The sequence below is a fragment of the Aquarana catesbeiana genome, linkage group LG10 (genome assembly GCF_042186555.1).
Source record: "Aquarana catesbeiana isolate 2022-GZ linkage group LG10, ASM4218655v1, whole genome shotgun sequence".
In the NCBI taxonomy this organism is placed as follows: Eukaryota; Metazoa; Chordata; class Amphibia; order Anura; family Ranidae; genus Aquarana; species Aquarana catesbeiana.
The window spans coordinates 31331819-31353171 of NC_133333.1; positions in this window are offsets into that span (position 1 = coordinate 31331819).

Consider the following 21353-nt stretch of genomic DNA (forward strand, 5'->3'; position numbering starts at 1 on the left):
GAAGCTGGTTTTATCAAGTGGCGTTGGTCCTGGAACTATGCAGGTACCATGAATGAATGAATGAGTGACTTGTATAGTGCTACCTATGCGAACTGATTTGCCTCAGGGCGCTTTTTGCCACCGGTGTCCATCTGTGGTATAGCGCTGTCCTTTGTCCCATGTAGTCCCAACATGCTTACAAACACATACATACAACATACACATATTTGGCCAATATTTTCTACAGGATCTAATTAACCTACCAGCATGTCTTTGGAGTGTTCTATTCATTTGATCAGGCACTAGCAGCAATCTGGTGGAGGTGTAGTTGTACACTCTATTTTGCACTGAAATTGGTATAATTGATCTAGTATTAATCTTATTATCTACACATTTATATGATTGGCAGCGTAGCACTGTTTTGGTATATCTACATAGGATACAATTTTATTGTGGATCCCTACCTGCTTTTGTTCTTTAGATATTGAGACAGGCCATATCAGCTGCTGTCAGAGTGAGATTCTGCCTTTACTATGATTACATGATCAGTGCCAATGCTGTAGTACAAAAAAAAAAAAGAAAAAAAAAAAGAATCTGTGTTGATGTTTTGTTTCCTTACTTACACTGGAGTAAGTCTAAAACCTCGTACACACGATACGAAAATCAGAAGGGAAAATTCGTAAGACGAGCTCTCTGCAAATTTTTGGATAGTTAGTTCTGTGCTTTCGACAGCCGATTTGACTTTTTCGGATGGTCAGTACAGAAATCATCACACAAAAGTGGAAAGTACAAACACGCATGCTCGGAATCAAAGAACGACCGGGAAGAGTTTGGTCTTGTAAACTAGCGTTCATAATCTAGAATTAACATTCATGACGCGGCAATAGATGAAATGTCGAAATGCAGCGCACAATTCTCATCTTCTTTAATGGGATAATAACGAAGCTGCTTTGCTGGTGATACTGATGGAGTTAAGCCAAACGTATTTTAACCACTTGCCGACCGCCGCACACCGATATACGTCGGCACAATGGCAGCGGTGGGCAAATGGCCGTACCTGTATGTCCCCTTTATTTGGCGGAGCTAGGGTACAGCGTTCACGATCGCCGCATACAGCGTGACTGTGACTCAATGTCCGCCGGTGTCCCGGCGATCATGTCACAGAGCTGCAGAATGGGGAGATGCCTATGGATACAAGGCATTTCCCCATTCTGCCTTGTGACATGACAGCGATCACTGCTCCCTGTCATCGGGAGCAGTGATCACTGTCATGTCAGTGGTAGCCCATCCCCCCCAGTTAGAATCACTCCCTAGGACACACCTAACTCCTTGATCACCCCCTAGTGTTAACCCCTTCCCTGCCAGTGTCATTTACACAGTAATCAATGCATTTTTATAGCACTGATCGCTGTATAAATGACAATGGTCCCAAAATAGTGTCAAAAGTGTCCAATGTTTCCGCCATAATGTCGCAGTCATGATAAAAATTGCAGATCACCGCCATTACTAATAAAAAAATAATAATTTATAATAAAAATGCCATAAGACTATCCCCTATTTTGAAGAAGCTATACATTTTGTGCAAACTAATTAATATACGCTTATTGCGATTTTTTTTACCAAAAATATGGAAAAGATATGTAGAAAAAAAAATTATATATTTTTGGGGGATATTTATTATAGCAAAAAGTTAAAAAAATTTCTTTTTTTTTCAAAATTGTCGCTCTTTTTTTTGTTTATAGCGCAAAAAAAAACAAAAAACGCAGAGGTGATCAAATACCACCAAAAGAAAGCTCTATGTGTGGGAAAAAAGTACATCAATTTTGTTTTGGTATAACGTTGCATGGCTGTGCAATTGTCAGTTAAAGCGACGTAGTGCCGAACCGCAAAAAGTGCTCTGGTCAGGTAGGGGGTAAAATCTTCCGGGGCTGAATCGGTTAAAAGGCATTTGTTTTGTACAATCTCAAAATCGCGAATCAACGCTCACCAGACTTCTACTAACACAAAGTTAGCAGAAGGGGCCCAAAGGGTGGCGCTTGAGAAATGAACTTCCTCTTTATACTCTCATAGTACGTCACTACGTTCAAACGACAATTTGCGGATAGTTAGTATGCTAGACAAAATCCTGCTTTTGACAAAAATCAGACGCTCGGTCGTACAACAACCAAACCCTGTGTACGAGGCCTTAGCCCCTATTCACACCTGAGCATTTTGTTGCATGTTTGTTATGCATTTTCTCTAAATGCCGCAACGCTCAACATCAAAAATCCTATTCTTTTCTATTGTCTCTGTTCACATGTCTCTGCTCAGCAGCTTGAACATTGAAAAATGTGTTTGCGTGTTTTTTGGCATTATAGACTTCAATGGATGCGCATGCAAATGTGCAAGACAAGCGTTTTCTTGAATGCTTTTGCTTGTGTTTTTGTGCATGAAGAAATTGTTCTCCTCTGCTTTCCTCCTCCACGTATCCTTCCACCCACATACACATGCACAAACACTTGACCATTGGGGACGTTCCATTCCCAGGGACAGAACTCTCAAAATAAGAACTGTCCCTTGGAAACGGGGAAATGGCACCCTTAGCTTCATATTACAGTGCTATGGATGCATCCCAATGGTGGCTATCCATATGGGATTTAGTGCAGTCAGCATCTCTGCTGATCAGCTGCTGAGATAAAACCAGTTACAGAAGCTTAGTCTTTTAGTTCAATACTGCTGTCAATCAGAAACCTAGGAGCCTATTCTTTTTTTTTTTTTTTTTAAAGACCTACATATTATCATCCTCAAACATGTATAAATTAGACATGGTGGCCAATAATGTTTCATCTTTTATTTGCCGGAAGAAACAAAGAATGTGATTGGTCACTGTAGGTACTTTTGAGGGAAGCTTTTCCTCCTGTTCCCGGCGAAATCAGTGTGTAGCACTTCAATAGAGAAAATACAGGCTTTTAATAATATGGCAGTACCCATCTACAAAAAAATTAAATCTTGATAAAAAATAATTAAAATGATAGGCATACATAAATAAGATTACTCATGCTACGCTGGTCGCATTCATTCAAAATGTCTTGATGCAGAGTGCATTGATGCACAGTAATGTATTGCATTAACACTCAAATATGAATGGGCCCTCAAAAAACATAAGTAGCTGAGGTTGTTTATATTTGGGGAATGGGTGGGATGAACAAGTGTTTTTTTCTTAAAAAAAAAAAATATATTTATATATATATATAAAACATTTAAAACTATACACAGGAGAATTGTTTAATTAAGGAAACATCCATCGCCGTTTTATTGCTGCATTTCTGTGACATCGCTTACCTAAGTGATCCAACTAATCTTCTTTAACAACTATAAGCAAGGATTAATTACAAAGCTTGTTATGATAGTCACAAAGCCTCGACAAAAAAAGGGATTAGGTTGATTGATTTAATGTACACTGTTGTGTAAATATAATAGCGGCAATTACCAATGATGGCGAACATATCAGGCTTTATCAACTGGCAACAAAGTGTAGGTTAGTAAAGAACAGGAATCTTCAAACTACGGCACTCCAGCTGTGGCAGAACTACACTTCCCATGAGGCATTGTAAAACTCTGACATTCACAGACATGACTAGGCATGATGGGAATTGTAGTTCCTGTACAACTGGAGGGCCATAGTTTGAAGACCCCTGGTATAGAATAATGGTGGGTGCAGATAGAGCCCCACACAGGGCTTCCCCGGGATCCCTCCTCAGCTCTTCTGGTCCTCAGTGAAAGTTTTTAAAGCTTTTCATGTTTTAATATGTATTTTTTCCAAAGTTTTCAGGCTGGCCATGTGACAACACAGGCTCCTGTTTTTTAATCTGGGTGATCCCCACTGATGCGGGGAGCAGTACTAATGTTATGCTGTCAGCACCACTGCACCAGAACATTGTGGATGAAGAGTTATATGGTGACGCCCCCTTAGAGGGCGAGGCCTGACATCTGCTCTCATAGTATGTGTTAAGCGGTGCTGCATGTCATTCAGCGAGGATAACTGAAAACATCTTGTGATGGAGAAGGGGTAATGGGGAGACAGTTCTGGATTGACTATGAATATTTAACACTCCTGAGGGACTATTTCCGGCAATAAAAATGTAACCTGAAGTTGGGCTTTAAGTAGAACTCTTCCCTTGCATTTGGGTTTTATACTTTTCCTGGGTCAGTGAAAATACTGGAGCCATTGGATCATCATGACAGCCAGGTACCTAAACATATAGGCCGGTATGGTTGGGTGGCAGCTTCTGCTATACCTAAGGGGTGATGGCATTGCTCTGTTGGGTTAGCTGTATTTGATACAACAGTCCTATGGTTGATAAGTAACGTTCACTTTTCAAGTGTCTGCTGTTTATTAGCCCAGGACTAGTGTGTCCTCCCCATTGGCTTTGGGTGGCATCTTGGAGCAGCAACAGAGTCTAGTGAGAGCTTGGGACACAAGCTACAGGCTAGGTTCACACTATTGCGAAATGGATGTGGGTTTCCCTGCATCCAATTCGCATGCCAGGAGATTGTGACCAGCTCTATGGAGACGGTTCACACATCTCCAGAGTGGCTCCGATGCGAATTGCACAGAGGTCCTGTGCATCTTCTGGTCTGTTTCAGGTCCGAATTCAGCCAAAAATTAGGACTGAAATCGGACCTGAAATGGTGAACAGGGACGCACTGGACCCCTGCTGTGCTTTTATTGGGAAGTGTTAAGTAGAGACAGGACCCTATCTTGTTTAGTGACAGTTAAACCCCCACTCTGGGATAAAACCCTGCCAACTGTACTTGACATGGACACTTCCTATTGGATGGGTTGCAGAGGGGTGCTCTCAGGATCCAGAAGAGGATGCAGTCATCAAGAGGGGAGTGGCAGGGGACCAGCAATCTCAGGGGAGCAGTGCAGCACTGGATGAGTGGTTCCACCTGGAAACAGTGGCGGTGTGGAATCTGTATGGAGGACTTTGGTGAGTGTATCTCACTTTACTAAGTAAGGAGGGAAGCAAGACCTACGGCATAAGTTATACAGGGTTGAGAAGTAGGGCTAGGGAATAGGTGAAGGACCCAGGCAATCGATGAGCTCTGGGAATAGGACCCCTTCCTGGGTGGCAGGGTGTGCTGCCAGAAGGAAGCTCCATTGTATGTTCCCTTTTGTTCAACTCTTGGGAGCCCTGAAATAAGGACTTGTGGGAAGTACATAGTGCAGTACAGCACAGAAAGAATTAAGAACTTAAGGAGGACCACCTTTAGTAATTTTCACTATTCTGTAAGGACTAAAGACCTGTGTGTTGAGCCTGTTGAATCTGTACTTGTTCAACTACAATTACTGCTTGGAAAGTTAAACTTGAAACCTTCTAAAACATAAAGTTTTGTAAAATATGGCCTGCTGGATAAAAAGCTGTTTGGGAAATAAACCGTCCATGGTGTGTTCTTCTTTTGCCACCCCATATGATGGAGTTAATAACTGCTACATACATGTAGCAAAGTCCCGGGCTCCTTTAGGCCTAATGGTGACCTCCAGAGTCAAGGACAGCTGACATCCTTCTGTGTAGAGTGGGTTACAAGGCATGGTGGGTGTAATCCAAGATGAAACGGTGGACGCCAGACACTTTTTGAATGCAAAGAGATTCATTATCTCTTAACCACTTCAGCCCCGGAAGGATTTACCCCCTTCCTGACCAGAGCACTTTTTACAATTTGGCACTGCGTCGCTTTAACTGCTAATTGCGCGGTCATGCAATGCTGTAACCAAACGAAATTTGCATCCTTTTCTTCCCACAAATAGAGCTTTCTTTTGATGGTATTTGATCACCTCTGCCGTTTTTATTTTTTGCGCTATACACGGAAAAAGACCGAAAATTTTGAAAAAAAATGATATTTTCTACTTTTTGTTCTAAAAAAAATCCAATAAACTCAATTTTAGTCATACATTTAGGCCAAAATGTATTTGGCCACATGTCTTTGGTAAAAAAAATGTCAATAAGTGTATATTTATTGGTTTGCGCAAAAGTTATAGCGCCTACAATCTAGGGTACATTTTCTGGAATTTACACAGCCTTTAATTTATGACTGCCTATGTCGTTTCTTGAGGTGCTAAAATGGCAGGGCAGTACAAAACCCCCACAAATGACCCCATTTTGGAAAGTAGACACCCCAAGGAAATTGCTGAGAGGCATGTTGAGCCCATTGAATATTCATTTTTTTTTGTCCCAAGTGATTGAATAATGACAAAAAAAAAAAAAAAAAAATTACAAAAAGTTGTCACTAAATGATATATTGCTCACACAGGCCATGGGCATATGTGGAATTGCACCCCAAAATACATTTAGCTGCTTCTCCTGAGTATGGGGATACCACATGTGTGGGACTTTTTGGGAGCCTAGCCGCATACGGGGCCCCGAAAACCAATCACTGCCTTCAGGATTTCTAAGGGCGTACATTTTTGATTTTACTCCTCACTACCTATCACAGTTTTGAAGGCCATAAAATGCCCAGATGGCACAACCCCCCCCCAAATGACCCCATTTTGGAAAGTAGACACCCCAAGCTATTTGCTGAGAGGCATGTTGAGTCCATGGAATATTTTATATTTTGACACAAGTTGCGGGAAAGTGACAATTTATTTTTTTTTTTTTTTTGCACAAAGTTGTCACTAAATGATATATTGCTCACACAGGTCATGGGCATATGTGGAATTGCACCCCAAAATACATTCTGCTGCTTCTCTTGAGTACGGGGATACCACATGTGTGGGACTTTTTAGGAGCCTAGCCGCGTACGGGACCCCGAAAACCAATCACCGCCTTCAGGATTTCTAAGGGTGTACATTTTTGATTTCACTCTTCACTGCCTATCACAGTTTCGGAGGTCATGGAATGCCCAGGTGGCACAAACCCCCCCCAAATGACCCCATTTTGGAAAGTAGACACCCCAAGCTATTTGCTGAGAGGCATGGTGAGTATTTTGCAGCTCTCATTTGTTTTTGAAAATGAAGAAAGACAAAAAAAAAAATTTTTTTTTTCTTTTTTTAATTTTCAAAACTTTGTGACAAAAAGTGAGGTCTGCAAAATACTCACTATACCGCTCAGCAAATAGCTTTGGGTGTCTACTTTCCAAAATGGGGTCATTTGGGGGGGTTTGTGCCACCTGGGCATTCCATGGCCTCCGAGACTGTGATAGGCAGTGAAGAGTGAAATCAAAAATTTACGCCCTTAGAAAGCCTGAAGGCGGTGCTTGGTTTTCGGGGTCCCGTACGCGGCTAGGCTCCCAAAAAGTCTCACACATGTGGTATCCCCGTACTCAGGAGAAGCAACAGAATGTATTTTGGGGTGTAATTTCACATATTCCCATGGCATGTTTGAGCAATATATAATTTAGTGACAACTTTGTGCAAAAAAAAAAAAAAAAAAATTTGTCTCTTTCCCGCAACTTGTGTCACAATATAAAATATTCCATGGACTCGACATGCCTCTCAGCAAATAGCTTGGGGTGTCTACTTTCCAAAATGGGGTCATTTGGGGGGGGTTTGAACTGTCCTGGCATTTTATGCACAACATTTAGAAGCTTATGTCACACATCACCCACTCTTCTAACCGCTTGAAGACAAAGCCCTTTCTGACACTTTTTGATTACATGAAAAAATTATTTTTTTTTGCAAGAAAATTACTTTGAACACTCACACATTATATATTTTTTTAAAGCAAATGCCCTACAGATTAAAATGGTGGGTGTTTAATTTTTTTTTTTCACACAGTATTTGCGCAGCGATTTTTCAAACGCATTTTTTGGGGAAAAAACACACTTTTTTACATTTTAATGCACTAAAACACACTATATTGCCCAAATGTTTGATGAAATAAAAAAGATGATCTTAGGCCGAGTACATGGATACCAAACATGACATGCTTTACAATTGCGCACAAACGTGCAGTGGCAACAAAATAAATAAATTTTTAAAAGCCTTTAAAAGCCTTTACAGGTTACCACTTTAGATTTACAGAGGAGGTCTACTGCTAAAATTACTGCCCTCGATCTGACCGTCGCGGTGATACCTCACATGCATGGTGCAATTGCTGTTTACATTTGACGCCAGACCGACGCTTGCGTTCGCCTTAGCGCGAGAGCAGGGGGGACAGGGGTCCTTTCATTTTTTTTTTTTTTTAATCATTTTTACTGTTATCTCAGGGAATGTAAATATCCCCTATGATAGCAATAGGTAGTGACAGGTACTCTTTTTTGAAAAAATTGGGGTCTATTAGACCCTAGATTTCTCCTCTGCCCTCAAAGCATCTGACCACACCAAGATCGGTGTGATAAAATGCTTCCCCAATTTCCCAATGGCGCTATTTACATCCGGCGAAATCTAAGTCATAAAATGCTCGTAGCTTCCGGTTTCTTAGGCCATAGAGATGTTTGGAGCCACTCTGGTCTCTGATCAGCTCTATGGTCAGCTGGCTGAATCACCGGCTGCATTCTCAGGTTCCCTGTTGAGACAGGAGAGCCAGAGAAAAACACGGAAGACGATGGGGGGGGGGGCATTCTCTCCCACTGCTTGTAAAAGCAGTCTAGAGGCTAATTAGCCGCTAGGATTGCTTTTACATGAAAGCCGACCGCTGGCTGAAAAGAATGATACCAAGATGATACCTAAACCTGCAAGCATCATTCTGGTATAACCACTCAAAGTCGTGAATGCTGTACCTGAAGACAAAAAAATGGTTAACAATAAAGCACAGTAAACGGTAAAGTATAAAAAATTGCATACCTGAAAAGCAAACATGATAAAACATAATAACAATAAAACATTGCAGAATAGAATACAGTAAAAAAGAGCAGAACAATAGAGAGAATAGAGAGAGCGAGAATAGAGAGAGAACAATAAAACGACAACTATTATTTTTTATTTTATATTTTTGTTTGTGTTTTTTTTTTTTTTTTTTTACACTTTTTTTGTAACTGTAACTTTTATAACTGTAACCGGTTCCAGGTTCGGGTCTCTCAAAATGCGATGGCATCTTGGGAGACCCTGTGAAAGTGTGTCCTAGTCTGTGCAATGCTGTACCCTACGCTAATACTCAACTAGTGAATGGTAGCGTTCAAAACATTCACCAATGCAAAGACCAGGATTGTCAGGACAGGAGGGACAATAATAGCGGGTGTCACGCCTATATCCGCGCTTGCTGCAGACACAACATCTTTTTTGGGGGGGTTCGTTGGGTAGGGGTACTCGGGAGGACATAAAGAAAATGCCTCTCATGCAGCCGACTGCATTTGGTTGGGGATGTGAATGGGGGAAGTACGGGCGCTGCAGAAGTGGTGGGTTCCCAATTAGGATTGGCGAATGCAGCAGGAAGGGCATTATGGGCACGACGGGCCTGTGTTTGTCTTCTTGGTGGCAGCGGGACACTACTTGTGCTTGCCACCTCACCAGCTTGAACTGCACTTATGGGACTCGCCACGTCACCAAGTGTTACTGCAGTGCTGGTTTGACTACGACCGGGGTGTACTAGGCCGCTGGCGCTTGCCAGTTCACCAAAATGCTACCAAAAAAACTGTTAACGATCGCAGGGATCAGGCCTGACTCTGCGAACGCTGCAGTTATGCGTTTAGTGTTTTGTAAGTGACAGTGATCGATCGATACTGCACTTGGGTGGGCTGGGCTGGGCCGGGCGGAGGGGCAAAACGCAGGTGCTAGCAGGTATCTGGGCTGATCCCACTAACACTGCGTTTTTGGGAACCCTAAACTGCTGGGGATGCCAGTATAGATCTGATCGGATCAGATCAGATATTGATCAGTTCAGATACTATACCACTAAGGGAGGTGTACGGTGCGTGCGTGGGTGTTAGCGCTGCTGGCACTAACCTGACGCTGCCTGGGGCTGGTGCTTGCCAGTTCACCAAAACGCTACCAAAAAAACTGTTAGCGATCGCAGGGATCAGGCCTGACTCTGTGAACGCTGCAGTTATGCGTTTAGTGTTTTGTAAGTGACCGTGATCGATCGATACTGCACTTGGGTGGGCTGGGCCGAGCCGGGCGGAGGGGCAAAACGCAGGTGCTAGCAGGTATCTGGGCTGATCCCACTAACACTGTGTTTTTGGGAACCCTAAACTGCTGGGGACGCTAGTATAGATCTGATTGGATCAGATATTGATCCGTACAGATACTATACCACTAAGGGAGGCGTATGCTGCGTGCGTGGGTGTTAGCAGTACTGGCGCTAATCTGACGTTGCCTGGGGCGACGCATATCACCGCCGGGCGATCAGGGGGCTAAATCTTTATTCGGTAATAAACGGCGGGTGCCCTGACACTATAAAAAATAAACAAACTAACCAGCGTCACCCGTAACGGTTATACAGTGATCAGTGGTGAAAGGGTTAACTAGGGGGCAATCAAGGGGTTAAAACATTTATTAGGTAGTATATGGGGGTCCCTGTCGCTTTAAAACGCTGACGGCGAACCTAAATATTTACCTCACTAACTAGCGTCACCAGCGACACTAATACAGCGATCAGAAAAATGATCGCTTAGTGACACTGGTGACGGGGGGTGATCAAGGGGTTAAAACTTTATTAGGGGGGTTAGGGGGGTATCCTAGACCTAAAGGGGGCCTAACACTCACTGCCCTAACACTGTAACTGTCACAAACTGACACCAATACAGTAATCAGAAAAAAAAAAAAAAAAAAACCTGCTTGGTGTCAGTTTGTGACAGGGGGGGGGGGGGGTGATTGGGGGGGGATCGGGGGTGATCGGGGGGGGGATCGGGGTGTTTTGTGTGCCTGCCATGTTCTACTGTGTGTGTGTGTGTTGTGCACTCACATTGCAGTCTTCTCTCCTCGGCCCGGAACGGAAAATACCGAGCCGAGGAGAGATGACATCATTTCCTCTGCCTCTGTGTACAATACAGAGGCAGGGAAATGATCCCATTGGCTGGGAGCGATCGCGAGGGGGGGGCCACGAATGGATGGCCTCCCCCTCACCACCGATCGCCGGGGGAGATTTGCCGACCGCCGCAGGCACCGGGGGGGGGTCCGATCGGACCCCCCACCCGCGGGCAGGCAAGGACGTACCTGTAAGTCCTTTTGCCTGCCTGTGCCGCTCTGTCGACGTATATAGTCGTGCGGCGGTCGGCAAGTGGTTAAACAGAACTCGGGGAGAAAGGGTTAGGACCAGGACACCGTTAGGTAGATGCAATGTTAATTGGCAGACTCCGAGACTTCTATAGGCAGACAGCTATACAGGTGAAGGCCTCCAGCCGGACACCACTTCTGTATAGGTAGGACGCTGTCTCCTATGGCAACGGTCTTGTAAAAGTTACTAATTGTAATTGTATCCAACTATTTGCAACATGAACAGTTCTCAGCTTACCCCACAATCACTCACTGTGGGTCTTCACTCAACAAGCTCCCAGTCTCTCTCATTAGACTTCAGATCCAATAGCTACTGGATCCCCTGAGCTCTTCCACTGTTAGCACCCAAAACAAATAGAGTCCAAAGAGGCTTGATTAAACATGTATCTATATGTATTTTGATGTACCAAAACAACCGTACTTGCTCTTCAGCCCCTGAAAAACTGCAAAATCAAAAAATGTCCCAAACAGAAGGGGGACCAAGAAAAGATGGGGCTCATTGAAGGGCAACACGCAATATGAAATATCAAAATATGTTTATTGTAGTACAAAAATTATATATATTTTACATGTGGATAAAAGAGTATAGACCAAATACTATACTGCCCTGGGCATAAAAGATTGGCTGGCCTCAAGGGGTCAGTTAATGCAATCACAGACTGGGGGGACAAAACAACATGTAACAAAAGGACAAACAAAGGCATCTGGACGCCAAGGAAATTGATGTCTGCTCAACCAGCTAACAATAAGAAGTGTCCAGCAATTGCTGAATGTGGTTGCAGACTGACATCAATCCCCCAGGGGGCAGCTCGAGCCAAGAGGGGCAGGAGGGGGGGCCCGCGGGGAGGGGCACAATGTGGGGCACTGGTAGATCACTATTGTCTGTGATAGAAGAGTGATCCCATGTGTGGTCTTTTATACCCAGGGCAGTATAGTATTTGGTCTATACTCTTTCATCCACATGTAAAATATATATAAGTTTTGTACTACAGTAAACATATTTTGATATTTCATACCGTGTGTTGCCCTTCAATGAGCCCCATCTTTTCTTGATCCCCCTTCTGTTTAGGACATTTTTTGATTTCACTGTTAGCACTCAGTATCTTCCTCAAGCGTCACCCCCATTTCCCTGCTGGATCCCTGGCTTGGAACTCACAGATAGTCTTCAAGCTTCACCCCTGCTGACACGCTAGGTCCCTGGCTTTGCACTTGCTGATGCTCCACAAGCATCACCTCAGCTGTCCCGCTGGGTCCCTGACTTGGCACTTGCTGAAGATTTCCCACTCTTTTACCGTCCCCGGCTGGTGAGAACTCTGCTCTGGTACTGGCTTACTCACAGCAGTCTCTGGTAGCAAGGTGGAGGGTCCCGTAGTGGCGACTGCTTCCCCTCTACCTCCGACCACAACTGGTTCCCCGGCCGGTGGGACCGTCACTTCTGGTTTGACTACAAGCCTGCAGTCCCAACCCTACGCTGCTCTCCTGCTTCTGGATAGGCCTCAGACAGCCTAGCAGCCAGATGTCCCCGGTATAGGCCTAACGCTTACAGCCTAGCAGCCAGGGGCAACATAACACACGTCCACCCAGACAGCAGTCCAGGTGGCAAAGAACCCCGATCACCTGACTCCACCCAAATAAATAGGCTCTCCCAACAGGCCAAGGGACCCAAGAAAATCCCTGCCCATTGGCTGAGACACTCCATTCATTCATAATCTGTCCTTGCTATGCCTTTGTCTTATTCAATGTCACCAGCTATCAGGCCACCTAGTGACAGAAGAGAGAAGTGCAGCAATTCCAGAATGAGGGGGAAATCAATTGTTCTCCTAACAATTGGCCAAGGCAACTATCGCCTGGCAACTAAATTTACTAGCAGCCCTGCCTAAACATCAGGGTGCTACATACATAAAAGTGTGGGTATCACATGTTAGTGGCAGTAAGTACAGAAGTTTATTTTTTTAGGCCTATATAGAATAATAATCAGAAAGATAATGCTTGGGCTGCACCAAAAGTAATGCAAAAATATTTTTTAATTCACATACCTAGAGCATTCAAATTTCACATGTTGGTAGAGTAATGCCCCATACACACGATCAGACTTTCCGACAACAAAACTGTAAACTTTTGTTCGAAGGGTGTTGGCTCCAACTTGTCTTGCATACACATGGTCACACAAATGTTGGCCAACAATTACGAACGTAGTGACGTACAAGATATCTCCATTACAAACGCTTGTTTTACAAGACCGAGCGCTTCTGGCTCGTCCTTGATTCCGTGCATGCGTGTTTGTACTTTGGTCTTTTGTCCGACGGTGGACTTGTGTACACACGATTGGAAAGTCAGACGACACACATTTCTTGGCGGAAAATTTGAGAGCATGTTAGCCAACATTTATTGTCGGAAAGTCCAACAACAAATGTCCGATGGAGCATACACACAGTCAGACTTTCAGCCAACAAGCTCACATCCAACATTTCCCGTCGGAAAATCCGATCGTGTGTACGTGGCATCACTCTTCCTCTATAGTAACTCCAAGCAGAAGCAACATGCTATCATTGAGTTCTTGATGAAGGAGGGTAGCAGGCTGTCCGACATCCACAGAAGACTACAGAATGTTTATGCAGATGACACCCCTGTTAAGAGAAATGTCTTGTAATTGATGATTCTTGTCAATGGTGGCTTCTCCATAAACATTTCAACAAAATTAATTCCTAGTGTACCCGGAGGGACTCTCCAGGAAGAAAGGGGGATTTTAATGTGCCAATACAAGAAAAATTTTATTAAAAAAATAAATTTTTTTCATACATTAAAATACATATACAGTAAAAACCAAGTCTATCAGCTACAACCATATAACAAAATCATATACAGGCTTTAAATCATGGTGGATCCACCCATAAACATTCCGTAGCCTTATGTGGCTGTCCCTTCTTTGTCAAGAACTCAGTGACAGAGCTTTGCTTCTGCTTTGAATCCATTATTTGCCTGCAATACAAAAGAAGAAAAAGATTTACTATAGAGGGAGGGTTACTCTACCAACATGTGAAATGTGAACAAGCTATGTAAGTTAATAAAAAACTTATGCCCACTCTTGCATCACTTTCGTTTTATCCCTCACATATCTGAGGAATGCTTGAACTAACATTGAGTTTTTTTTTTTGTGTAACTATCAACTAGATATAGTTCTCCTGGCTGAAAGTGGGTTAGCCCTGCATTTATAATGACATTCATGGATTTTTCCAAGGTGAAACCCCTCGGGGTGTCCCAGCGAGATGAGCGAGAGTGAAATTGACCTAGTTTCAGCTATAAGGAATTTTTCAGGCGCATTGCCTCAGCATCAATGAGAGTGAGCACAAACAGCGTACCCGTGTGATTCACTGTCAGCAATTAATAACAGTGCAGGAGGTTTTTATTGCAATGGCATAATTGCAGGCTAGCTCACTGCATATATTTAGAGACATGCGAGATAAGCTAAAGGGGCGTATTTCAGAGCATGGCCCAGAATAGCAAGTCATTTGATCACAAACTAAGTGACAAACATGGTATTAGAGATAAGATCACTTTTAAGACAAGAGCTCAAATAAAGACGCAAATCCCCCTTTCGTCTTAAAAATCAGACACAGCTCTAACCTCCTTGGCGGTATGATTATGTCAGATTTTGATGCTCAAAGCGGTACATTGTTTTGCATGGAAATTTGGCGTTTTATATTGTAGGCCTGTAATTCTTATGCCGTGTACACACGATTGGACTTTCCGACGGGAAGGCGCTCGGTCTTGTAAAACTAGCGTTCGTAATGGAGATATCACATGACTATTGAACTTCCTTTTTATTGGCTCGTCGTACGTCTTGTACGTCACTACATTCGTAATTGTTGGCCAACATTTGTGTGACCGTGTGTATGCAAGACAAGTTGGAGCCAACAACCTTCGAACAAAATTCCACGGTTTTGTTGTCAGAAAGTCTGATCGTGTGTACAGGGCATTAGGAATAACACACTTAAAGGGGTTGTAAAGGTAAATTTTTTTTTTTTAAAAATAACAAACATGTTATACTTACCTTCACTGTGCAGCTCGTTCTGCACAGAGTGGCCCCGAACCTCGTCTTCTGGGGTCCCTCGGCGGCTGTTTCAGCTCCTCCCCGCAAGCATTAACCACCTTAATGCGAGCTCCCTCGCATGGTGGTGAGTGCTTGCGGGCGCGCTCCCGTGATACAGCCGGCGGCTATAGCCGCTCGCTGTATCACTCGGCCCCGCCCACCGGCGCGCCGCATTATCGGATGTGATTGACAGCAGCGCGAGCCAATGGCTGCGCTGCTTTCAATCCATCCACTGCAGCCAATCAGCGACCAGGCTGAGCTGCAATGGAGATGAGGAGAACGAGCAGCGGAGATTCGAGGCGTCAGGTAAGTAAAACGGGGGGGCTGGGGGCGGCGGTATTGTCAAAAGTTTTTTCACCTTAATGCATAGAATGCATTAAGGTGAAAAAATTTTTACCTTTACAACCCCTTTAAATCTGTCCAAACAAGAGTCTAGTAGACAGCCTGGGTTTGAAACACAAAATCATAAATTATAATATAATAAATAACTATAAATAATTATAACAAATAATAATATAATAATAATACAAATTATTCAATAATGTAATCAAATCAAAAACACAGAAATTTGCTCAGTTGCAGAATTGTCGCTGTCATTACTTTCAGTGTTTGATGACGGATTTCCCCTCAAATCACTATCGCTCAATTCTGCAAGTGATTCTAATTTATTATCGCTGTTTTCTAGCTGGTCTAAAACCGCTTTTGATGAAAAGGGATGCTTTTTGGTTGCTATGGACAATCTCCAGTTTCCAGACAGAAAGAACAGTATTTATAATATAAAACTGCATGCAGAGCACTGGACAAACCACTATGGACAAAAGGTATGTGAAATAATGTGATATACTAATGTAATCTGTAAGATTACAGTGTGCTGTATGTATTGTGTGTTTTTAACTTTTTGAATTTGGCGCCGGGCTCCGCCCCCCTGCGTCATGACGCTCGCAAGGAACGGAGCCCGGCACTGTGATGAACTGAGCGGAGACACAGGTCGCACACACAGCGGGGGGGACATCGCAGGATCCTGGGGACAAGGTAAGTAACTTTACCTGGATCCTGCAATGCGATCCCGAGTGTGGCTCGAGGTTAGCGCTTTTGGTACTGAAAATTCACCCCGAGCCACACTCGGGAATACCGCTAAGGAGGTTAAGCTGGCCATAGATGGTTTGAACCATGTATGGCAGAGGTCTCCAAACTTTTTAAACAAAGGGCCAGTTTACTGTAATAGTCAGCCATACCCAGCAATACTCAGAAATACCCAGCAATACTCAGAAATACCCATCAATACCCAGCCATACCCAGCCATACTCAGCAATACTCAGCCATACTCAGCCATACCCAGCCATACTCAGCAATACTCAGCCATACTCAGCCATACCCAGCAATACCCAGTCATACCCAGCAATACCCAGCCATACTCAGCCTTACCCAGCTGTACTCAGCCATACTCAGCCATCCCATACATACCCAACCATACCCAGCCATACTCAGCCATACTCAGCCATACCCAGCCATACTCAGCTATACCCAGCCATACCCAGCAATAACCAGCCATACTCAGCAATACTCAGCCATACCCAGCCATACTCAGCCATACTCAGCAATACCCAGCCATACTCAGCCTTACCCAGCTGTACTCAGCCATACTCAGCCATCCCATACATACCCAACCATACCCAACCAAACTCAGCCATACTCAGCCATACCCAGCCATAATCAGCAATACTCAGCCATACTCAGCCATACCCAGCCATACTCAGCCATACCCAGCCATAGCCAGCCATATTAAGCCATACCCATCCATACTCAGCAATACTCAGCCATATCCAGCCATACTCAGCCATACCCAGCAATACTCAGCCATACCCAGCAATATTCAGCCACACCCAGCCATATCTAGCCATACTCAGCCATACCCAGCCATACCCAGCTGTACTCAGCCATACCCAGCCATACTCAGCCATCCCATCCAAACCCAACCATACTCAGCCATACCCAGCCATACCCAGCTGTACTCAGCTGTACTCAGCCATACTCAGCCATCCCATCCAAACCCAGCCATACTCAGCCATACCCAACCACACTCAGCCATACCAGCCATCCTCATTCATGCTCAGTCATCCCATCCATACTCAACCATCCACATTCATGGCTCAACCATGCTCAGTCATCCCCATCCACAGCTCATCCATCCCCATTCATGCTCATCCATGCCACTACAGTGCCTCACAAAGGTGTAATAGGTACTCAAATTAGATTTGAAATTTATGCCCCTAGAACACCTGATGGTGCTCCCTGCATGTTTGGCCTCTGTATGTGAACAGGCTGTGAAAGTCTCCCACATGTGGTATCGCTGTACTGAGGAGGAGTAGGAGAATATATTTTGGGGTGTAATTTTTGGTATGTACATGCTATGTGTTAGAAATATTGTATAAATGTATAAATGGACAACTTTGTGTAAAAAAAATGCTTTTTCATTTTCTTTCCACATTTTCCAAAAACTTGTAGAAAAAAATGACATGTTCAAAAGACTCATTATGCCTCATAGATTATACATTGGGGTGTTTTTGTGAAAAAAAGAAAAAGAAAAAAATCTTCATTTTGCAAAGAATTGTGGGAAAAAATTACAACTTAAAAAAACTTACCATGCCTCTTACTAAATACCTTGGAATGTTTACTTTCCAAAAAGGGGTCATTTGGGGTATTTGTATTTTCCTGGCTTGTTAGGGCCTCAAAAAAGGGGTTAGGCCATCAGTGCATCAGATGTGATCAATTTTCAGAGATTGGCACCATAGCTTGTGGACTCTATAACTTTCACACAGACCAAATAATATACACTTATTTGGGTTATTTTTTACTAAAGATGTGTAGTATTATAAATTTTGGCCAAAATGGACAAAAATTTCATATGAGTATAGTGTTGCTCGACTGAGTAATTGTCATTCAAAATGTGAAAGCACCGAAAGCCGAAAATTGGTCTGGTTAGGAAGGGGTTTAAGTGTCCAGTGGGTAAGTTGTTAAACATGGCGGTGCCCCTTACCAAACTTTCCCCACACTAAGGGCCCAGTTACAGTACAATGCACATAAAAACATGCCTGCAGTCAATTGCTCTTCCATGTGGTCTTATGTATGTTACTGTGCATTTTTATGTTTTTTTCCTTTTTTTTATATAAAAGCATGTGTTCTCCGACCTTCCTTTGTTGTGGGTAAAGGTGCATTGTGGTGCAATGTGTTTGTGCACATTTACACACTACACTACTACTGGTTGACTGATCTCATAAGCAGAACAATTCCAAAGGTATGTGAGGGGTAGTGGGGGAGGCAAGATACTGGTTCAGTCTAACTAAGAGCTGCTTTGGGGAAATCACCTACGACAACAGTTTGGTGTGGCAATCTAGAGTGATTCCGACCCTCTACTGTCCTTTATTTGCAGCATCAATTGTCCTTCACGGATCTTCGATATGCTGCGTGAATCCTTAAGATCGATCAGTGAATTAGTAAAGAGCTCCATTAGATAAGAAGCTGCAGCTCAACTGCCTGACCAACCCTGTCCATAACCACTAATTGTATTAAATGACCAAATTACTGTTCCTGAGCTCTCAGTAACTGCCATCTATAGTACACTATGTTCCAGTTCCTAATGGAATATGTTAAAATATGGATGCTGATCCTTTTGATGTAATATTAATGGATGGGACTCCGTAATTAAAATATTGACGGGGCAACAGCAAATCAGGGAAACGGGAGCAGTTGGCAATATATTTAGCGCAATGAAAGATTGCTTAAGTCCTCTTGATAATAACCTTTGTACAGTTACCAAAAATAACAAAGCCTGACCAGGGGTGGGATGGATTTCTGAAAAATTGTGTGAATTGATATTTAAAAGGACCTTTTTTCAAGGTTTTCATGATATTGTTGTCTATTTACCATTTTGCTATTGATTTCCTGTTCTTTTCATTTTTTTTCAGTTATTTAGATAAACATGTATTTTATTTGCACTTATCACACAAATATAACAAATGCTTTCAATAGTAAATTTAATAGACTAAAAGGAAGCAAATAAGGGACATTCATTGATGAGGTTTACATACCCTTTAAAATGAATAAAGTTACTAAAATATAATAAAGAAATAAGTTAGGCTAGCTAATAGGTAAGACTTGTAATGGTAGAATAATTACTTAGTGTTGGGTTAATTTTATATATATATTTATAAATAGAAATTTGGCTTCTATGTTTACAAGTGACAGCTTGTCTCCCAAAAGCTCCTACAGATCTGATCTCCTGAGCGATTCCCACTGAGTGCATGATGGAGACAAGGGAGATGCAGGTTCTGACACCCCCACTAGATGATCTCCCTGTGAGAGAAGCAGAGACGCCTACAGTGTGTGGGTACGTAGTAGAGCCCCCTGTGTGCTTCAGCTTAATACAGCAATTAAGACAAGTGGAAGATGGTGGAGCTTTTAACCACTTAAGGACAGAGCCTATTTCTGAGATGTGTTGTTTACAAGTTAAAAACAGTTTTTTATGCTAGAAAATTACTTAGAACCCCTAAACATTATCCATTTTTTTCTCTAACACCCTAGACAATAAAATGGCATTCGTTGCAATACTTTCTGTCACACCGTATTTGCGCAGCGGTCTTACAAGCGCACTTTTTTTGGAAAAAATACACTTTTTTAATGAAAAAATAAGATAGCAGTAAAGTTAGCCCAATTTTTTTTTTATTGTGAAAGATAATGTTATGCCGAGTAAATTGATACCCAACATGTCATGCTTCAAAATTGCACCCTCTCGTGGAATGGCGACAAACTTTTACCCTTAAAAATCTCCATAGGCGACACTTTAAAAAATCCTACAGGTTGCATGTTTTGAGTTACAGAGTAGTTCTAGGGCAAGAATTATTGCTCTCGCTCTCCCGATCGCGGTGATACCTCACGTGTGTGGTTTGAACACCGTTTTCATATGCGGAGCTACTCACGTATACATTCGCTTCTGTACACGAGTTCGGCGGGACGGAGTGCTTTTAAAAATTATTTTCTTTTCTCTTATTTATTTTACCTTTTATTTTTTATTTTTACACTGTTCTTTTAAAAAACAAATTGTGTCACTTTTATTCCTATTGCAAGGAATGTAAACATCCCTTGTAATAGAAAAAAAGCATGACAGGACCTCTTAAATATGAGATCTGGGATCAAAAAGACATCAGATCTCATATTTACACTAAAATGCAATAGAAAAAAAATAAATAAAATTTGGTCATTTGAAAAAAAAAAATGGCCCTTTAAGAGCTATGGGTGGAAGTGACGTTTTGACGTCGCTTCCGCCCTGCAATGATATGGAGATGGGTGGGGGCCATCTTCCCCTCACTCGTCTCCATACCCAGCCAGCAGAAGGACCCGATCGCCTCCGCCACTGCCGACGGCTCCGGTAAGCGGCAGAGGGCCCCACTCCTGCCGTTGATAAAAGTGATCTTGCGGCGAATCCGCCACAGAGAGCACTATTATCGAAAACTGGACCACCGCCCCAATAAGAAGATACCAGGGTTATGGCAGATAGCTACTGCCATAACAAAGATATCCCTCTTCAAAGATAGGACGTATATGTGCGTGCGGCGGTCCGGAAGTGGTTAATGAGGAAGAAGATAGGGGCAGTGGAAGGGGGGTTGCATGCAGAGGTCAGAGCTGAAGAGGGGTGAAAGTGAGATGTTGGGGGGTCGTGATTGAGTTCCTGCACCTATTTTCTGAGAAAAAAGGCCTGTATATATATATATATATATATATATATATATACACAGTGGGGACAGAAAGTATTCAGACCCCCTTACATTTTTCACTCTTTGTTATATTGCAGCCATTTGCTAAAATCATTTAAGTTCATTTTTTTCCTCATTAATGTGCACACAGCACCCCATATTGACAGAAAAACACAGAATTGTTGACATTTTTGCAGATTTATTAAAAAAGAAAAACTGAAATATCACATGATCCTAAGTATTCAGACCCTTTGCTGTGACACTCATATATTTAACTCAGGTGCTGTCCATTTCTTCTGATCATCCTTGAGATGGTTCTACACCTTCATTTGAGTCTAGCTGTGTTTGATTATACTGATTGGACTTGATTAGGAAAGCCACACACCTGTCTATATAAGAC